The following is a 21728-nucleotide window of genomic DNA, read 5'->3' as shown; positions in this document are numbered from 1 at the left end:
GCATTTGTTTCGTGTAACGATAACTGAAAAAATATAATTCTTTTCATATTTTCAACAGTGACACTCGTCATAATTCGCCTTGTATTTATAATAAATAAATAATTATGTTATTTTAATAAAATAAAATAAGATTTAAAAAAATACTTCACCACACACACACACACACACACACACACACACACACACACACACACACACTAATAATAAGTTTCATATCTCACAGAAATAAGGCGAGTAAGCATACCAAAAATACACTGCCGTTTGAGCAGTTACAGTTGGGAATGACGTAACGTGCAATGACAAGCGCAAACTATCGGCGTTAGATCGCAGTGCATTTGTTTCGTAATCTAAAGCGTTAATCGAATAATTCCAATTATTAAATATTCAATCAATGTTGAAACATAATCTGTATCTTTAACATGTTGTATTGCATTTATATAATATTGTAAGCATTGTTATTATTTATATACACAAACAAATTTAAATTTTTTATTTTTTCCTTGGGGGTGCTGCAGTGTCGCAGTGCTTATGTACGGGCCGCCACTGATCTGCAGGTTAACAAATAAGAGGGATTTCAGATATAAAAATGAGACTGGCCCATATTAATGCAGTAGCTGTGCTCTGCTCCTTCCCTTCGGGTATTAGGCCTAGTGGCCTGTTACGGAGCTATCTTTAGCCCATCTAAGTCGTATCCGTTCCAGGATAAGGTGGCTAGCCCTATGCCTCCTATGTCTGTAGCTGCGTGTATTCACGGGGCCGGTTTGCCTGCTTGCGAGAGGAAAAACCCCAGATAAACTGGGGAGAAAAATCCTGCAGTCCACGCCCAAGACAGGCTAACTTGGCTATGTCTGAGAAAGATCCTTAAGCTCCTCACGTCGGCGAACCCCCGTTTTTTTTTTTTTTCAAATTAAACAGGAAAAACAAAAAAATCCGAGGATAAGTTTTGAACTCAGCAGAATAAGCGTGCATGCGTGTGGAAAATACCACTCGCAAAGCATGAAGAACACACCCTACATATTTATTATGTATAAATCTCAAATTAAAATTTAAAAAGTGCGTCGGTGAATGCTCTAACAAATTGGTGCGCCGACTATTGATGAAACATATGAACGAGATTTTGGTGCCTCAATTTTGTCTAGAAATTAGTTTCAAAATTAAAAGTAAAAATGAAACAATGCAAAAAAAAAAAAAAAAAAAAAAAGAATTATAAGATAGTGAGAGATTTTTTTTTTTTTTTCAAGACACGTCTGATATACCAATAATAACGATGAAAATGCCCGCTGGTTTTTCTGGTGGTGCAACGAATGTGACTGCCATCACATGGAGGACAGACAGGTTGCATGCTTTCTTTGGCAGGTTACATCTTTTCTGGAATGAAAAAAACACCGCCATTTCCACGTGAAATTGGTTAACTCCCCTACAGCTGAAATTTCCCTTTCTCGCATACTGGGCGTGGATTCGAATCCCGGTCTTTCCAACCAACACATCTTCGCAACAGGCAGCGAAAATGGGATCATCTGATACGGAGGATATATTTCATGGCAACCGGAACGTAGAACTATTAATAACTACGAGGTAAGGAAAACTAAATTTACTTCGCTATTGTGACGTGTACCAACTACATTTGTGGCATAGGTAGAACAAGTCATGTTCAAATTTACAAGTCAAGATTTAGTGAAATCAGAAGTTGTGTTCTAATTTAAACTTGTTTCCAGTTTGAGAACATATTCGAGGAAGTGTTAACTCTAAAAAGAGTTAATATTGTATGCTTTCCAGAATAATGGCCATTTTGTAAGAGCGGACGAAATCTCCAACGCTTTACAGCTTTAAGAGGATCGAAATTGTATGTTAAAGCTTGTTAATTAAATGTTTAGGAAGACATTCAACGATACCACGAACTGTTAACAGCCTTTAGTTTCTTGGCGTAGAACTATGAATGACCGCAAAGTTATTTTTGAAGATCATCTGTAGAGGCGCTACCTATTCGTAGATAAATGATGGAAAATTCAATAGAATTCAACTCCTCAATATTTATATTGAATAGATTTGAAGTTAAAATTAAACGATGTAATTACGACAATTAAAAAAAATTGCTCCAAGAATTTTCTGAAATAAAATTAAAACATAGAACCACTAGTAGTAGACGATTTTTATCACGCAGATGTTCCATCTTCGGTCTCTAGAGTAGAATTACGAAATTATTTAGCCTGTCTTCGGTACTAATGCATGACAGATTTGTTACCTTTCATGAGGTGCAATTCACAGAAAAATTTCTCTGAAACAAATAAGTTGATTCAAAGCCTTTTTTTTTTTTTTAAGGACTGAGGCTGTGAAAACAAATCGACGGCTACAAAATTATAACAGAAAAGATAAATATCTGATGACACCTTTATCGTAGCTGAAAATGAGAATAACCTAAAAAACATATTTAAGCAGACAAGCCAAAAAAATTTAATTCCACCAACCAATAAGACCAATCGCGTGCGATAAAAGACTCACTGAGGTGAGAATCAGAGGACGACGGGAAAGTATGAAGTGAATTACGATTCCGAAATATCTCGGTGTAGTAATGTCAAGAAATAGGGAGTATATAAAGTACATACACAAGGTATTGACCTGCTATCTTATAGTATCATATGGCATATGATACTATAAGTATCATATGGCATATGAATAGGGGAAGCAAAGTTGACATTTAAGGCATGTACGATCTAGGATGACATATATGGAGCTGACACTAAAATTTGATATGCCAAACTCACAATGAATGCACTGGGCACTCAACTGCACAACTTAAGACAAAACTTTAAACAGTATTACGACCGAAAATAAATGCAATGCTCAATTGCATTTATTTTCGGTCGTTTCGATCATTTATTTATTATAACTGATCTTACTATGTTATGTTTTGTTTTTATGTTAAGAGTAAAACTGCAGTATAAAAACAATGCCCATCTTGAACATTGCATTTATTTTCGGTCGTATAATAATTTTAAACTAATATATTATAAACTTTTTTGCAAAAGAAATACCACCTAAAAAAAGAAAGAAAAATAAAAGATAAACTTACTACCCGAGGATTTAGAAGTAGAAGCGGCAGAGTTTTTTTTTTTTTTTTTTACTCCTGTAAAGCAATCAAACTAACCGAAGAGTACACAATTAACAGACATAATAAAGTGGCCTCACACTTCTTGCTGCTTCGACAGTAATTCCAACCAATCCAGCTCAAGAGTATGTTTCAAAACCTCTGTTCTGGCCTAGAGAAGTTCCCGGTTTACAGCATACTTGTATTAAAATAAAGGCGAAGTCCAAGGCCGAATACCAAATGAAAAGTAAATATGCATTTAATATACGTGATGGTGAAACCTTACTCCGAGATTAGATACTCTATCAATAATACGATGTGAATGACGCATGCATTAAAAATATTTTTTAAAAAAAGCCTCTTACGCTCTTCATGTAAATTTCTATTTTAAAGAATGAAAATGTCTAAAGAAAGGTCGCATTTCCTTTCTCAGGTGAGGAATAATCAGTCAATTTTGTATTGCGAACTATTCTTGCTCACGCTACCAGACAAGCAATCATGTCGGAATTGTTTTTCATGGTTATGTTCACAGAACATTTGTATATATATGTATATATATATATACATATATATATATTATGTCACGATAACAATAAAACGGAATCACAGTCTACATGATATGGTTTTCAGTTTCAGTATTCTATAAATCATATGCGGCACATCTCATTAAACAGGAATACATTTTAGGAGGAAAATTTAAAAAAAAAATCGATGGCCAGCTACTTGCCAATGAATATGTGAGTACTGAACTATAGTAAGTATAATTGTATTGTATGTCTCTTTATCTATATTCTCGAAAGAAATTAAATTATCCAACCTAACGACATGAGAAAGAAATCTCAATTGATCAGGGGGAGGAGAGGAAATACAATAAAAGTTTGTTGAATAAAGGCTTGGTGAGTGGCTGGTGGTTGATTTAGCTGTATAAAGTTGTTTACACGTTTTAGTGAAATATTTTTGTTGAGGAGTATTTCTTTTAAAATTATGATGTTTAGGTTGAACACATTGCATATAGGTTTGTGTCAATTGTCTATTGGTTTTTAGTGAGTATACTTTATGAAACTGTAGTGGAAGAGAATGTGCGAGCAACTAAGCCTAATTTGAATAGAAGCTTATTACAGTACTTTGTTGTATGCATCTGCTTAAGGATTTCTGTCGCTACAATTTAGTTAAGGAAGCCTAATATAAGGGGGGGGGGGGGTTGGCGACATAGAAGCCTCGGAATTCGGACGCCTTTGCGACGATGATTATTAATCGTTTTGGGACCTGGAATATACGAAGTTTGGTGAAAGAAGGAGCTCTTTTTAATTTGACGAATGTCTTACGACAGTATAAAATTGGACTTTGTGCTGTACAAGAGGCGCGATGGCCGGGACATGGCTCGACTCGCAATCAGAGGTACACGTTATACTATAGTGGTGACGACAGAGGACGAAAAGTACTCGGAACTGCGTTTTTAGTTAGTGATAAATTTTTTTGTAATATTTTAGATTTTAAACCTGTGAACAATCGGCTGTGTGCTAATACAGTTAAGGGACGTTTTCAAAATGTGTCTATTGTGAACTGTTATGCGCCTACTGAAGAGAGCTCGGAAGAAGCTAAAGATTATTTCTACGAAGTAAAAATAATCTTTAGCGTATAGTTCGCCCACCGATTAGAGATCCCTCGACACTTCTGCGCATGTCAGAAAAAGGAGAATCCATTCCGATAATAGGGTAATCAATCTATCTTCTGGGATGAGTTTGTTTATTATTATAGGTCGGAAAATTTAGCTTTTCTTTTACGAACATTGCTCTTTTAAAAGTATAACTATTTTGCTTGTGTAACAGTTGATAAAATGTACGTAGAGTATTTACAAAATTAAAAAAGGCATAGCATAAAACAAAAATTTGACTAAGTTTATTTTTAAGAAAGTTTTCTATAAAATAAAAATAATTATACAGAAAAACAGAAATTTTTTCAAATGAACTTAGATATTCTAAACTTACAGTTGAGAGAACTGAGACACTTTGATGTCCTAAACCGATTAATTATTTATGACTTGTTGTGACTCTTTTAACAAACCCATGCAAAAAAAAATGTTGGAAAAAAAAATACCATTATCAAATCCTTTTAATCTTCAGAGTCATCTGAATCGATGTCCGAATCGCCATCACCAAAGATTCGCATAATTCTTCGATAATTCCGTCTCTGTCCCAATATCCCCAGTTACGTTGCGATGGCAAATGAAACTTTTCACTTCTGCCCAAACATACTCAATAGCATTAATATCGCAATGATATGGTGGTAGCCTCAAAGCTAGAAATCCATGCTCTTTGAGCATCGTGATGGTCATCGAATTTAAATAGTTTAGTTGTGGGCGAGTTTCTTTTGACCAAATTAAGCAATTCAATTTTTCGCATATCTAGGGAATGAGAAATGTTATTTGCAGAGAGCCAATCCATAAGAACTTGCTTCTTATTAGACCAATTTGGAACTTTGTTTAATCGAATAGAGTGATATGAAGCGTTATCATTTATAACAACAGCATTTTTAGGAAGGTTTGGAATCAGTTTTTCTTCTGCCCACTTTTCGAAGATCGTGAATTCATTTGCCCATGGTAATCTCTAGTAGCTGAATTGGCTTTGTATAATAAGTTTGAATTCGATAAAAAAAAAAAACCATTTCTCCACCCGCACACAAAATTATTATGCGCCGCGAGGCATTTCCGGTTTGTAGCACTCCACATTCTTCTTTAGCCTGCAACATTTTCCATAAGTGAAATTACTATCAATCCATCTAGATACACAATCGGTGTTTTCTCCTCCCTGAAACGTCGCTCTCAAATACTGCGTTCTAGATAAAACAATGTCACCTCGCTTCATGATAAGTTTCCTTTTATTCTGGGACTTTTTAAAACAAAATCCGATTTCATGAAGTATTTTCCTTAAAGTTTCTCTTTTTCCAAGGAAATTTAATTTTTTCTTTAAGCACAGGAATCAATTTCGGAACAGTTGGCACTCTTTCTCGATCACGTAAAATTCGTGAATAGTCCTTCTTATAACGTCTACATCAAAATCATTCAAAGCTACGGTTTCAATGGTTTCGTTTCTCTGGCGCTTTTTTTTAGGAGATTTAAATTTTGGCTTACCTTCACCTTTTGATTCCCTACGAATTCTTTTAACAGTCGACCCCGATACGCCCGCAATTGCACTTGCACGTTTTATGACTTGAGAAAGGGGAACAAGGAGACGGCTTTCTGACGATTCTTTTTCGCAGAATGTCAGCACATTATTCGATATTCTTTTGCAAGAGCTACTGAAACGTTTAACAACAGAACTTGTTGACTATACTGGATCCATCACACAAATTAATAATAAAAGAAAATAATGCAAAACAACGACAACAAAAATCAAGCTAGTACTAGTACAGCGACAGACAAGAAAGCACGTGATTTCGCATGTTGGCGACCAATTCGTACATCCTTCATTTCTTTCTCCCCTTCAGCATGAATCGACTATTCTTGGCAAAATGACAAGGAGAGACCTACAAACGGTGGGCGAACTATACTTGTGCTAATCTACCGTCCTATTACGTCAAGCTAGTAGTGGGAGATTTCAACGCGAAGCTGGGGAGAGAGCGTGTGTGGCGCCCTTTCGTGTGAAGTGAGAGCCTACATGCGGAGTGCAATGATAACGGGATCCGACTTGCGAGTTTTGCCGCAGCTACGGGATGCCTTGTAAAGAGCACTATGTTTGCGCATAAAGACGTCCACAAGCAGACCTGGAGATCGCCGGACGGTAGAACAGCTAACCAAATAGACCATGTACTAGTGTATCGACGCCACCACAGCTCCATCTCGGATGTGAGACGTTTCAGAGGAGCAGATGGAGATAGCGACCACTATCTGGTAGCCTACGATTTCAGGCATAGAATTGCGGTTCAGAATCCCGCATGTCCTACCATACGATCGGCATGGGACCTGGACAAGTTGAAAACAGCGGAGGGTATACGGGCTTCCCAGTTAGAGTTGCAGAATCGTTTTTGGGGAGTTACAGGAGGAAGAGGATGATCCGGATGGGATGTGGGACACCATCAAAAATACGATCGCGTTAGCTGCTTCGAGAACAGTGGGAAAGAGAAAGAGGTCCAGAAAAGCACGGGTTAATAGAGAGTGTGAAGAAGCTGTAGCGAAACGAAAGGAAGCACTATTGAACTACCTAGCAGATAGCAGGAAGAAAGCTGTGTATGAGAGAGTGAGAAGAGTGGTGAATACATGACTACACAGGGAAAAGCGAAAGTATCTTATTGAGAAAGTGGCTAATATAGAGAGAAATAGGTGACGAATAATGGATGGGAGATGTATCGGACGATCAAAGTCATGCGAGGTGCCCAGACACAAGCGGCAACCATAAGAGATGAGAGTGGAAATCTATTAACAAACTCAAAAGATGCTCTCGCTCGGTGGCGTAGATATTTCGCGAACTTGCTGAATGTCAATGCTGGAACGTCAATATCGGAGGATAATACTCCTTATCAAACTGCTGAACCATTTATTGAAGGGCCGACATTTAGTGAGATTACTCGTGCTATCCGCATGCTGAAAAATAATAAGGTTCCAGGAGTGGACTGCATACTGGCTGAGCTCCTGAAGAAAGGTGGGGACGTCCTGCTGGAGCAGCTGCACCGGCTCATCTTGATGATCTGGCGAGAAGAAAGGCTGCCAGATGAGTGGAAGGAGTCACTGATCACCCAGTATATAAGAAAGGAGATAAGGCTCAATACGGCAACTATAGGAGCATCTCACTGCTGTCGACTGGCTACAAGATGCGGTCTAATATCATGCTAATGCGCCTCACACCATATGCAGAAGAGTGCCTTGGTGACTACCAGATGGGCTTCAGGAGGAACCGTTCTACAATAAACCAACTCTTCACGCTGTGCCAAGTTTTTGAAAAGTGCTGGGAATATAACCGGGGAGTTCATATTTTCATAGATTTTTCTAAAGCCTATGACTCAATAATACACCCAAAGATATGGTGGGTGTTAGAAGAGCTGGAAATTCCTCGAAAACTCCGAAAAATGGTGCAGGTGTGCATAGCTGGTTTGAGAGCAAGAGTGAAAGCAGAAGCTGACCTGTCGGACCCGTTTCAAGTACAGTGTGAAGCAAGATGTAGGGCTTTCTCCGATTCTCTTTAATCTAGTGTTGGAAAAAGTAATTAGAAACACACAGCAAGTGGCAGGTGGAGTCGACATGGAGGTGCAAGTTAGGATTCTTGGCTACACGAACGACCTGAACATCATGGTGCATCAACGGGACGATGCCACAGCATTGGTTACTGTTATTGAAGAAGCTGCAGAAAAAGTTGGCTTGAAGATAAACTCTGAGAAGACAAACCAGCTTTTTATGAGTCGCCATGCTGCTCAAGATTCAGAGGGAGCTGCACAGTTTGAGAGGGTGAAGGTATTTAGGTACTTGGGTAGTAGTATACCAGGTGCTTTGAATCAGATCAAGGTCAAGATAAGATAAGGAATCGTGACGAGATCGGTTGTTGAGATGACGTTGTCATCTCAACAACCGAGAGAGATGAGATGAGATGACGACGTCATTCTGTGCATGACGTCATGAGTTTGGAATGTTTGGAATTTCCCTCTGGGCATACGTGTCAGTGATGTCAGTTCTTGTGTTTTGGTTCGCGTACAGAATTGTGGGAGATGGTTAGAGATAAGGAATCGTGTCGTGATTGGTGGGACACTTCTGACCAGATCAAGATCAAAATACGATAACGATCGTAACATGAATGTTTATTATCAGATGTAGAAAAGTGACGTAATTTGTTAGTTGTAAATAAGTGACGTATTGTTAGATGTAAATAAGCGACGTTATTGTTTTGAATGGAAAAAGAAGATATATTAATGGATAACGATTTGTGGTTATTGGTGGGACACTATGAACAAAATCGGGATAGGGTGAATGGGGAAGCTACCTCCGTGTCGTGGATGGGTGTTGTTATGAGTTGTAGATAAGTAAATGCTTTGCATATGGCATTATGGGTGATGGATAGTGATAAAATAGTTTGGAATGTTTGGAATTTCAAACCTTCCAAATGTTTGATTTGAGGGCCCTCATCTGTCAGGGACATCACGTGGTGTGTTTGGAGAACGTATGGCTCTGTGATATCATGTGGTGTTTTGGTTTGCATATGGAAGTTGTAGGTGATGTTTTTGAGATAAGATATCTTGGAATTTTCCGAGGGTAACACACATCCGTCATTCCCGTCATGTTTTGTGTTTGGTTGTCTATAGATGGCAATACTAATTTGGTTGTCTATAGATGGCAATACCAATATAACTTGGGGTATTTTTTTCCTGCTGGAATTCTTACTATGGGAATTCCTAGAGTAGAGTAGAGTTCCTAGAATTCTTAGATATGGCAGCAGCTTTATGAAAAAAAAAAAAAAACTATCCAGTATTAGAATTGCACTTACCCAAACATACGACCAGTGGTTATTCTAATTAAAAATCACTTGTTACATTTAAATTTAAAAAATAATAATAATAAAAAAATAATAATTTACATTTCTTTCCAGAATAGGACATTTTGGAACTATCGAGGTATTCTGAACATTCCAAATTGCTGATTTTAACATATATTCACAGCACAAAACACAAACACAAGATCTGAAATACAGTTGACTCTTTTTTCATTATAGGTTACTGGGCTAACATATTCACAGCACAAAAACACACAAACCACTGGATTTAAAAGATATTTCTGTAAATAACCAGAAAATCTAGTTGACTACTTAATTTAGATTACTATCCAATTGGTTCTCTGTATTAATTCCTTCCCACAGTTGCTCATGCTATGTTTTCACAAGCTTGGTGGGAAAGTCTATGCGGCGTTTTGTTAAGGATATGTGTTATTTCCTGTTTCGAATTCAGAGTGCTGTTAGAGTATGGAATTCTGACAAGTGAAATGATTTTTTTTCAAATTGATTTTTATTTTCTCTATTTTACTTTTAAAATTCAGTTTAACTACATATACTAACAGAATAACTGAGCAAAATTAATAAATAAAAAAATGAATGTGAATTTATTTTCTAACACTGTAGATTTCTCATTAAGTCTTATCTTAAAAATGTCTCTTATCCAGTCACCCAATTGTTGTACCTAGGTGAGAAATCGTGTGTTTAGGTTGGAACTCTTTGTTCCCATGGGAAATTATTGGTGTAGTAAATTAATGCTTATATTTTTTTTAAACCAATATGACTATTAACTTTACCTTCAATTCTTGTGCTCTTAACCTATTAATGTAACTGAAATTTATTTTTTTTTCTTTAGCATTAGTAATTTTAAGTAATGGATATGAGACAAACAAGGTTTTGAACTCCGCATTAGTGTTTTCTTTTAGAAACTTCTTTTGTCAGCACAACAAATAAATAGTTATTTCTTATTATTTCAAATGAATATTAGCTCTGTAATATATATACTTTGTTAATTTCTATGTTACCTTTTATTTGACTGTAATATTATTAACAAATTGTATTTACTGAATGTAACATACAGAAATTAAATAAAGTGAAAAAGACAGTATTTTTCTTTTCTTTTTATTCTTCTGATTTAACATTTGCATTGATGTTCATAGTGTATGATTGGCCACCGGTGCTTACGTGTAATTCATGTGATATTTCTATATGTGACATTTCAAAGAATTTGAACTATGGTTTTTACATAGTTCAACTATGTAAAACTCATTTCCGTTAGTCCCAATTGACTGTTGTCCTCTCAGCCCGACATTTATTTCACAATAGGGATATTTATATATATATTTAACACAATTATTATATTAGATATTCTTTCCAATACAAATAAATAATTATTTATTCTTATTTCAAATGAAAATTAGCTCAGAAAGAAAGGGAAAAAAATGTTTACCCTCAAATAAATATTTATGATCCCAGCAAACAAGAACTTCATCAGCTTTATCAAAGTTATGAAATTCATGCACATATTGTTTTCATCATTTGGTATCATTTAAATGAAAAATCGGTTTGGCTATTAAGTTCGTTAATGTGTTTTTTTTATTTTTCTCTTCCAATGACGAGTATTATTTGATATATGCATGTTGATTCACTTGATTTTATCTGCAGAAGATGATACCTCTTTTCTACAGCAATCTTTTTAAGAGTTTTAGTAATGTGTTGGGTTAAAATATCTAATGTCTCTCTGTAAAATAACCAAACTCGAACAGTCGTACTTTTAGTATGACTCTTTTTTCTAGTCTGTTGGAGGTATCTACAGATATAATAACAAAATTGTGACTTTTCGGGTGAAATCTTCTCAACTATAATTCTGGCTATTAATTTAATACCCGATTCCTTTTGCTTCCAAGAGTTGACAGTTTCTTCCAATATTTGAGAGCTTGCATGAACAAAAAGACTTTTAATTCACTGAGTGGATATTTTTTAAAAAAAAGTCTCTGATTAGTTTCTGGCATGAAATTTCACAAAGAAAAAAGAAAAAAAGGGTCTTAGTTAAATTTGTATAACACATCAACAACACCCAATTTGTTCATTCTAATTTCCACATTTTATTTGAGTGAAAATTTTATTTCCAATTGTATTTACTGAATTTAACATACAGAAAATAAATGAAGTGAAAATACAATCTTATTTTTTGGTCCTTAATTTGCTTATCGTTAATTTTCTGTTGTTGTTCAAAGATTCTTCCCATGGTTGAGGAATTGCCTTCATGTGGTTTTTGACAAATAGACTCATCTGAAAGTTTCTTCATTTGTGATTGTTGGGAATTTATGACTGTTGTAAAATTAAGGGTCACATTTTTATTTTTTTGAAACCTATACATATAATTTTGAGCATTATTAAAAGCATGTGTTATGTTTTTACGTTTTGGACATCCAATTTCATTGAAATCAAGAACAGGTCTCTAAAACAACCTTGTTAATGTTTTTGATTTTTCTCTTCTTTTGGTGAGTAATATTTGATATTTGCATTTTGATATTATCATCCAATTTCTTGGTTAATAAAATATAACCAGCTGATGGTTATATTTTATTAACCAAGAATTCTATTTTTTTAACTCTTTCAGGTAATTCTTTCCAACTACAATGTGATTTTGTCAATGCATATCTTACAATAATTCCATCAGAAATACAAATTTCTTTAAGAAATAAATTTGAAGTGTTATTTAAAAGAAATTGTACATCAATTATACCAATGATAAACGAAAATTCGTATTTTTCACCCACTGTAGATTTTGCCTATTCATTTTCCATCATTCTTCTTGCATTACTTCATTTGGCACCTCAAATAAATAGTTATTTATTATTATTATTATTATTATTTCACTGATTATTAGCTCTGATCTTATATTTTATGTTAACTTTCTGTTAAAAAATATGAACAATTACAACTTTTCACAAAGAAACTTACAAAGAATTTTATGGCTCACCCATTATTTTTACTCTACAGGACACAAAACACCACAACACAATATAATACTTGCTATGGATAAACGATTACCTTAACTCCAAAATCACCCGACTCATTTGTTTTTCCTTATAGTACTGTTTACCCTACACTACCCTGACTGTTCCTTTAAAAATGAAAGTTTCATGCTTATGACTCACAGACATGTTTTCACATGTTGGTAAATATGCTGTTGATCTGAGTTTGTCTTTGTGTGGGAAAAGCCAAAATTAGTATTTGTGTTATCTGCAGGGTATAAATCTATTTTCTATACCGAACTTTTTTAACAGTTTAAGTTACGTTTTTTGGGTTAAATTATCTGCTGTCTCTCTGTAAAAAACACCAAATTCTAACAGGTCAGATTTTCGAGTATGTGAACGAAATGTTTTCAGATAACTCAAGCAATGTCAAATAGGTAGCATTAGACAATTTCCTAAAATAATTAATACAGGATATCAGTTTTCCTCACTTGTTTTTTCCCCTCCACATTCCTGGTATTAATTTAACTGTGGAAAACACAACAACACACATCATTGTTCATTTAAGTTTTACAAATGCATATTTTGTTTTGCTAAAATAGTATTATTATTTACAAAGAAAAATTCGAAAAACTTGTAATTATCTAAAAATATTTCACAATATTTAGTTTACACACTTAACATTTTCCAAAGATTTCAATAAAGAAATGTTTGTTACTCACTTTTTCTTGGTTACATTACATCAAAATAGTTGGAGACGCAAACGTTTTTAGATCAGATACCATAGTACAGCTCCATACATTTGATATTGCGTCAGTCTGGAAATGACACCATGCCTCGTTAAGGTTTCTGTGTATTTGTTTGTCACCAGATATACACAACTAGTTTTTGTAAAATGTTCGTAAATGTCCCAAAATAAAGAATCTTTATCGAATTGAATAAAATCTTGAAGGTCTAATTTTACCATTGATGAATTTAGATGATTAGAGATAATTTTCCTCATGATATAAATTGCTGGTAATTCAGTTTCCAAAAAATAGTAAATGATTATCATTGTCGTACATTTTTGGTGAAAATCTCTCAGCTTCTTCACAACTAATAGAGAAAACTTTACATCCATCAGCTCCTGAATCATTGAGCATTAATTCCCCATCTTGGCATTTCAGAATATAACACTCACTGAGGTCCATTTTGTAGTCAACTCTTCTTTGCAAGTAGCCGAGGATATCAGACCAGTTCCTGCGTAACTTTTCCCAAGTGGTCCTGGATAAATACATTACAATGTACGTATCTTCTATAATAATAATCAGTTTCCATCCTTTTAGAGCTATATGAAGAGTTTTGAAGAATTTTGCCTCGTACTGTTTTCCTGAAGAAAGAAAATTTCAATGACTTTTGTGGCTCACCCATTATTTTATTTTACTGGGCATAAAACACCACAACATAATATGATAGCTGCACTGGATGAACGAATTATTGTAACTGCAAAGACACTTGACTTGCTTGTTTTTCCTTATAGTACTGTTTATCTGACCTTACCCTGCTCCTTCCTGCCAAAATGAAACTTTTGTGCAGATGATTCACAGACATGTTTCTACATGGTATTGGATATGATGATGATGTGAGATTATCTTACTTTGCGACACATGGGGCAAACCTTATCTCTGTGGATCAAAGAGTATTCTATATTATTTGTCCTTATTATGTTAAGTATTTTATCCTAAAACAGCATTTTTGATGTTAGACCATGTGACTAGTTCTCTCATATGTCTGAAATTGTTGGGATGGGAAAAAAATAGCAGTAGGTGGTGAAGTGAAAGGATAGTCAAGAGGGTGACAGGTCTCTGCAATGCTCCCTGCCCCCCATCCCATCCCCTAACCCCCCACATCCCGCTCTCCTCCAGAAGATGTCTGCTCAGACTAGTGGAGATGAGCAAGCTCATCATTTGCAGATCTTTTAGTGATGTCACCTCCAACTGATACTGATAACTTTGAAGGAAAAAATAGCATTAGGTGGTGGAAGTGAAAGGGTAGTCAAGAGAGTGACAGGGATCTTCCCTGCAATACTCCCCATTCCATACCCTACCCCCATCCCTCCTCTCCTCCAGATGTCTGCTCAGGCTAATGGAGATGAGGAAGCTCATCATTTGCAGATATCTTTTAGTGATGTCACCTCCAAGATACTGATAACTTTGGAGGAAAAAAATACGCGGTTTTTCATCCGGAGTTATCAGTATCGGTTGGAGGTGATATCACTAAAAGTATTTGCAAATGATGAGCTCACTCATCTTCACTAGCCTGAGCAGACATCTTCTGGAGGAGAGGGGGAGAAGAGCAGTGGTGAGCTATATGGGACTTGTGGGGGCTCGAACGTGCCCTTTGTTCTTTTTGTTTACTTTTTTATTTAAAAAAAATTTTTTTTCACATATATTAAGCAACAGACTCATACGGTAATCTAACAAAAATCAGTCTATTCGGCAATGTATGGATTATTTGGAATTATTGTTTCAACTCCTCTATAACGAATGCGCCCAAGTGTGAAAATAAAATAAGTGCATGCGCTATCTTTACCCTTCTCCCTTCTGGTAGCAATTGTAAAACCAGTAGACATTCAAATGGTTTATGAAAAATTATAAAAGATTTCATTCTTATTATATTTTGATAGTTAAAAATGTCTTTCTTATGTAAGATAAATTAACATGGTTGTGTGCAAATATTTCATGTTTTCATCATGAAATATTTGTTTAAAAATTATAGCCTATAGAGGTTGATTGTCCTCTCATACTTTTTGATTGGAATTTGTACACAAGCTGTATTAATAAAAGTTTTGTGTGAAATATGGCTTTTTTTTTCGTCGATGCAAGCCCTTTATTAAAATTTCCATTGCTCACTGGAGAAGAGGGCATGAAGAGGGTTCAGGGATTGGGTGGCAGAGCATTGCAGGGAAGATCCCTGTCACCCTCTTGACTACCCTTTCACTTCCACCACCTAATGCTATTTTTTTCCTCCAAAGTTATCAGTATCAGTTGGAGGTGACATCACTAAAAGATATCTGCAAATAATGAGCTTACTCATCTCCACTAGTCTGAGCAGACATCTTCTGGAGGAAGGGGTGGATGGGTGGGGTGAGGGAGCATTGCAGGGAAGACCTCTGTCACCTTCTTGACTACCCTTTCACTTCCACCACCTACTGCTATTTTTTTCCCATCCCAACAATTTCAGACATATGAGTGAGAGAACTAGTCACCTGGTCTAACATCAAAAATGCTGTTTTAGGATAAAATGCTTAACATAATAAGGACAAATAATATAGAATTCCCTTCGACCCACAGAGATAAACTTGGCCCTATGTGTCATAAAGTAAGATAATCTCACATTATAATCATATCCAATACCATGTAGAAAAAGATAATCTCACATTATCATCATATCCAATACCATGTAGAAACATGTCTGTGAATCATCTGCACAAAAGTTTCATTTTGGCAGGAAGGAGCAGGGTAAGGATCAGATAAACAGCACTATAAGGAAAAACAATGAGTCAAGTGTCTTTGCAGTTATGTTAATTCATTCATCCAGTGCAGCCATCATATTATGTTGTGGTGTTTTGTTCCCAGTAAAGTAGAATAAAATAATGGGTGAGCCACAAAATTCATTGAAATTTTCTTTCTTCAGGAAAACAACACGAGACAACTCTTCACATAGCTCTAAAAGAATGGAAACTGATTATTATTTTTGAAGATATATATATTGTAATGTATATTTTAGAAGACACATACATTGTAATGTATATTTTAGAAGACACATACATTGTAATGTATTTATCCAGGACCAGTTGGGAAAAATTATGCAGGAAGTGGTCTGATATCCTCAGCTACTTGCAAAGAAAAGTTGAGCATTATATTCTGAAGTGCGAAGATGGGGAATTAATGCTCAATGATTCAGGAGCTGGTAGATGTAAAGTTTTCTCTATTAGATGTGAAGAAGCTGAGAGATTTTCACCAAAAATGTATGACATTGATAATCATTATCTATCAAATAGTAAATAATCATTTACTATTTTTGGAAACTGAATTACTAGCAATTTGTATTATGGGGAAAATTATTGCTAATCATCTAAATTCATCAATGGTAAAATTAGACCTTCAAGATTTTATTCAATTCGATAAAGATTCTTTATTTTGGGACATTTACAAACATTTTACAAAAACAGCTTTTGTATCTGGTGACAAATGAATACACAAACCTTAATGAGGGAAAATAGTTTAATTCCAGACTGATGCACTAACAAATGTATGCAGCAGTACTAACTATGGTACCTCATCTAAAAACTCTTTTGCATGACCAACTATTTTGATGTAATGTAACCAAGAAACAGTGAGTAACAAACATTTCTTTATTGAAATCTTTGGAAAATGTTAAGAGTGTAAACTAAATATTGTGAAATATTTTTAGGTAATTACAAGTTTTTCGAATTTTTCTTTGTAAATAATATTATTTCAGCAAAATAAAATATGCATTTATAAAACTTAAATGAACAAAGATGCATGCATTGAGTTTTCCACAGTGAAAGTTTTACTCAGTTATTCAGTTTAGAATTTGATATTTAATTCCATAACTTTATACCTTAATGAAATTCTGTTTAATTATTGTAAAAAACACTACTGTGAAATTAATTCCAGGAATGTGGAGGGAAAAAAACAAGTGAGGAAAACTGATATCCTGTATTAATTATTTTAGGAAATTGTCTAATGCTACCTATTTGACATTGCTTGAGTTATCTGAAAACATTTCGTTCACATACTCGAAAATCTGACCTGTTAGAATTTGGTGCTTTTTACAGAGAGATAGCAGATAATTTAACCCAAAAAACGTAACTTAAACTCTTAAAAAAGTTCGGTATAGAAAATAGATTTATACCCTGCAGATAACACAAATACTAATTTTGGCTTTTCCCACACAAAGTAAGACAAACTCACATCAACAGCATATTTACCAACTTGTGAAAACATGTCTGTGAGTGATGTGCACGAAAGTTTCATTTTTGAAGGAATGGTCAGGATAGGGTAGGGTAAACAGTACTATAAGGAAAAACAAATGAGTTGGGATTGATTTTGGAGTTAAGGTAATCGTTCATCCATAGCAAGTATTATATTGTGTTGTGGTGTTTTGTGTCCTGTAGAGTAAAAATAATGGGTGAGCCATAAAATTCTTTGAAAGTTTCTTTGTGAAAAGTTCTAATTGTTCATATTTTTTAACAGAAAGTTAACATAAAATATAAGATCAGAGCTAATAATCAGTGAAATAATAATAATAACTATTTATTTGTGGTGCCAAATGATGTAATGTAAGAAGAATGAAGGAAAACGAATAGGCAAAATCTATAGTGGATGAAAAATACGAATTTTCGGTTATCATTGGTATAATAATAACCAAAATTCTAATTTCTTTTTCAAAAGAAATTGATATACAATATCTTTTGAATAAGACTTCAAATTTATTTCCTAAAGAAATTTTTATTTCTGATGGAATTATTATAAGATATGCATTGACAAAATCACCATGTAGTTGGAAAGAATTACCTGAAAGAGTTAAAAAAACAATTCTTGGTTAATAAAATATAACCATCAGCTGAAGTGGGAAATTGGTTCGCTATCTGTGGACAAACTAAGAAATTCAATGATAGAATCAACATGCAAATATCAAATATTACTTGCCAAAGTAAGAGAAAAATCAAAAACATTAACAAGGTTGTTAGAGAGACCTGTTCTTGATTTCAATGAAATTGGATGTCCAAAACGTGAAAACATAACACGTGCTTTTAATAATGCTCAAAATTATATGTATAGGTTTCAAGAAAATAATAATGTGATCCTTAATTTTACAACAGTCATAAATTCCCAACAATAGGAAATGAAGAAACTTTCAGATGAGAGTCACATTGTCGAAAACCACATGATGGAAATTCCTCAACCATGGGAAGAATCTTTGAACAACAACGCAAAATTATCTAATCAAATGAAGGACCAAAAAATAAGATTGTATTTTCACTTCATTTATTTTCTGTATGTTAAATTCAGTAAATACAATTGGAAATAAAATTTTCACTCAAATAAAATGTGGAAATTAGAATGAACAAATTGCTTGGGTGTTGTTAATGTGTTATACAAATTTAACTAAGACCCGTTTTTTTCTTTTTTCTTTGTGAAATTTCATGCCAGAAACTAATCAGAGACTTTTTTTTAAAAAATATCCACTCAGTGAATTAAAAGTCTTTTTGTTCATGCAAGCTCTCAAATATTGGAAGAAACTGTCAACTCTTGGAAGCAAAAGGAATCGGGTATTAAATTAATAGCCAGAATTATAGTTGAGAAGATTTCACCCGAAAAGTCACAATTTTGTTATTATATCTGTAGACACCTCCAACAGACTAGAAAAAAGAGTCATACTAAAAGTACGACTGTTCGAGTTTGGTTATTTTACAGAGGGACATTAGATATTTTAACCCAACACATTACTAAAACTCTTAAAAAGATTGCTGTAGAAAAGAGGTATCATCTTCTGCAGATAAAATCAAGTGAATCAACATGCATATATCAAATAATACTCGTCATTGGAAGAGAAAAATAAAAAAAACATTAACAAACTTAATAGCCAGACCCGTTCTTCATTTAAATGATACCAAATGATGAAAACAATATGTGCATGAATTTCATAACTTTGATAAAGCTGATGAAGTTCTTGTTTGCTGGGATCATAAATATTTATTTGAGGGTAAACATTTTTTTCCCTTTCTTTCTGAGCTAATTTTCATTTGAAATAAGAATAAATAATTATTTATTTGTATTGGAAAGAATATCTAATATAATAATTGTGTTAAATATATATATAAATATCCCTACTGTGAAATAAATGTCGGGCTGAGAGGACAACAGTCAATTGGGACTAACGGAAATGAGTTTTACATAGTTGAACTATGTAAAAACCATAGTTCAAATTCTTTGAAATGTCACATATAGAAATATCACATGAATTACACGTAAGCACCGGTGGCCAATCATACACTATGAACATCAATGCAAATGTTAAATCAGAAGAATAAAAAGAAAAGAAAAAATACTGTCTTTTTCACTTTATTTAATTTCTGTATGTTACATTCAGTAAATACAATTTGTTAATAATATTACAGTCCAATAAAAGGTAACATAGAAATTAACAAAGTATATATATTACAGAGCTAATATTCATTTGAATTATAAGAAATAACTATTTATTTGTTGTGCTGACAAAAGAAGTTTCTAAAAGAAAACACTAATGCGGAGTTCAAAACCTTGTTTGTCTCATATCCATTACTTAAAATTACTTGGGTGGGGGGGGGGGGGGGTGGGGGGGGGGGGGGGTGGGGGGGGGGGGGGGTGGGGGGGGGGGGGGGTGGGGGGGGGGGGGGGTGGGGGGGGGGGGGGGTGGGGGGGGGGGGGGGTGGGGGGGGGGGGGGGTGGGGGGGGGGGGGGGTGGGGGGGGGGGGGGGTGGGGGGGGGGGGGGGTGGGGGGGGGGGGGGGTGGGGGGGGGGGGGGGTGGGGGGGGGGGGGGGTGGGGGGGGGGGGGGGTGGGGGGGGGGGGGGGTGGGGGGGGGGGGGGGTGGGGGGGGGGGGGGGTGGGGGGGGGGGGGGGTGGGGGGGGGGGGGGGTGGGGGGGGGGGGGGGTGGGGGGGGGGGGGGGTGGGGGGGGGGGGGGGTGGGGGGGGGGGGGGGTGGGGGGGGGGGGGGGTGGGGGGGGGGGGGGGTGGGGGGGGGGGGGGGTGGGGGGGGGGGGGGGTGGGGGGGGGGGGGGGTGGGGGGGGGGGGGGGTGGGGGGGGGGGGGGGTCAAAATTATCTGTGGACAAACTAAGAAATTCAATGATAGAATCAACATGCAAATATCAAATATTACTTGCCAAAGTAAGAGAAAAATCAAAAACATTAACAAGGTTGTTAGAGAGACCTGTTCTTGATTTCAATGAAATTGGATGTCCAAAACGTAAAAACATAACACATGCTTTTAATAATGCTCAAAATTATATGTATAGGTTTCAAAAAAATAAAAATGTGACCCTTAATTTTACAACAGTAATAAATTCCCAACAATAGGAAATGAAGAAACTTTCAGATGAGAGTCACATTGTCGAAAACCACATGATGGAAATTCCTCAACCATGGGAAGAATCTTTGAACAACAACAGAAAATTAACAATAAGCAAATTAAGGACCAAAAAATAAGATTGTATTTTCACTTCATTTATTTTCTGTATGTTAAATTCAGTAAATACAATTGGAAATAAAATTTTCACTCAAATAAAATGTGGAAATTAGAATGAACAAATTGGGTGTTGTTGATGTGTTATACAAATTTAACTAAGACCCTTTTTTTCTTTTTTCTTTGTGAAATTTCATGCCAGAAACTAATCAGACTTTTTTTTAAAAAATATCCACTCAGTGAATTAAAAGTCTTTTTGTTCATGCAAGCTCTCAAATATTGGAAGAAACTGTCAACTCTTGGAAGCAAAAGGAATCGGGTATTAAATTAATAGCCAGAATTATAGTTGAGAAGATTTCACCCGAAAAGTCACAATTTTGTTATTATATCTGTAGATACCTCCAACAGACTAGAAAAAAGAGTCATACTGAAAGTACGACTGTTAGAGTTTGGTTATTTTACAGAGACATTAGATATTTTAACCCAACACATTACTAAAACTCTGAAAAAGATTGCTGTAGAAAAGAGGTATCATCTTCTGCAGATAAAATCAAGTGAATCAACATGCATATATCAAATAATACTTGTTATTGGAAGAGAAAAATAAAAAAAACACATTAACGAACTTAATAGCCAAACCGATTTTTCATTTAAATGATACCAAATGATGAAAACAATATGTGCATGAATTTCATAACTTTGAAAAATCCGATGAATTTCTTGTTTGCTGTGATCATAAATATTTGAGGGTAAAAATTTTTTTTCTTTACAATTTTTCTTTCCTTTTTTCTGAGCTAATTTTCATTTAAAATAAGAATAAATAATTATTTATTTGTATTGGATAGAATATCTATTGGGACTAATGGAAATGAGTTTTAAATATTTGAACAATGTAAAAACCATAGCTCAGATTGTTTTGAAATGTCACATGGAGAAAAATCACGTGAATTACATGTAAGCT

The 21728-nt window shown here is 35.2% G+C and overlaps 1 protein-coding gene across 4 annotated transcripts in view; it reads right to left on the bottom strand.

The window, feature by feature from the left end:
- Positions 1 to 21728, bottom strand: part of LOC150108763 (protein O-linked-mannose beta-1,2-N-acetylglucosaminyltransferase 1-like) — a 603478-nt gene that overhangs the window by 335730 nt on the left and 246020 nt on the right. Inside the window, exon 1 of one of the 4 annotated variants that reach the window (XM_090416230.1) lies at positions 3071 to 3209. The exons of the other annotated variants lie outside the window; for them this stretch is intronic. The gene's annotated coding sequence lies outside the window, so the exon portion shown is untranslated. Of the gene's footprint in view, positions 1 to 3070; positions 3210 to 21728 lie in introns of those variants that run through there. 4 annotated transcript variants of the gene reach the window in all.

The sequence above is a fragment of the Typopeltis vanoorti genome, chromosome 3 (assembly GCF_054136105.1).
Source record: "Typopeltis vanoorti isolate ZY-2024b chromosome 3, IOZ_Tvanoo_1.0, whole genome shotgun sequence".
NCBI lineage: Eukaryota > Metazoa > Arthropoda > Arachnida > Uropygi > Thelyphonidae > Typopeltis > Typopeltis vanoorti.
Note: the sequence above shows the minus strand (reverse complement) of the source record. Positions and strands in the feature narration are given on the sequence as shown.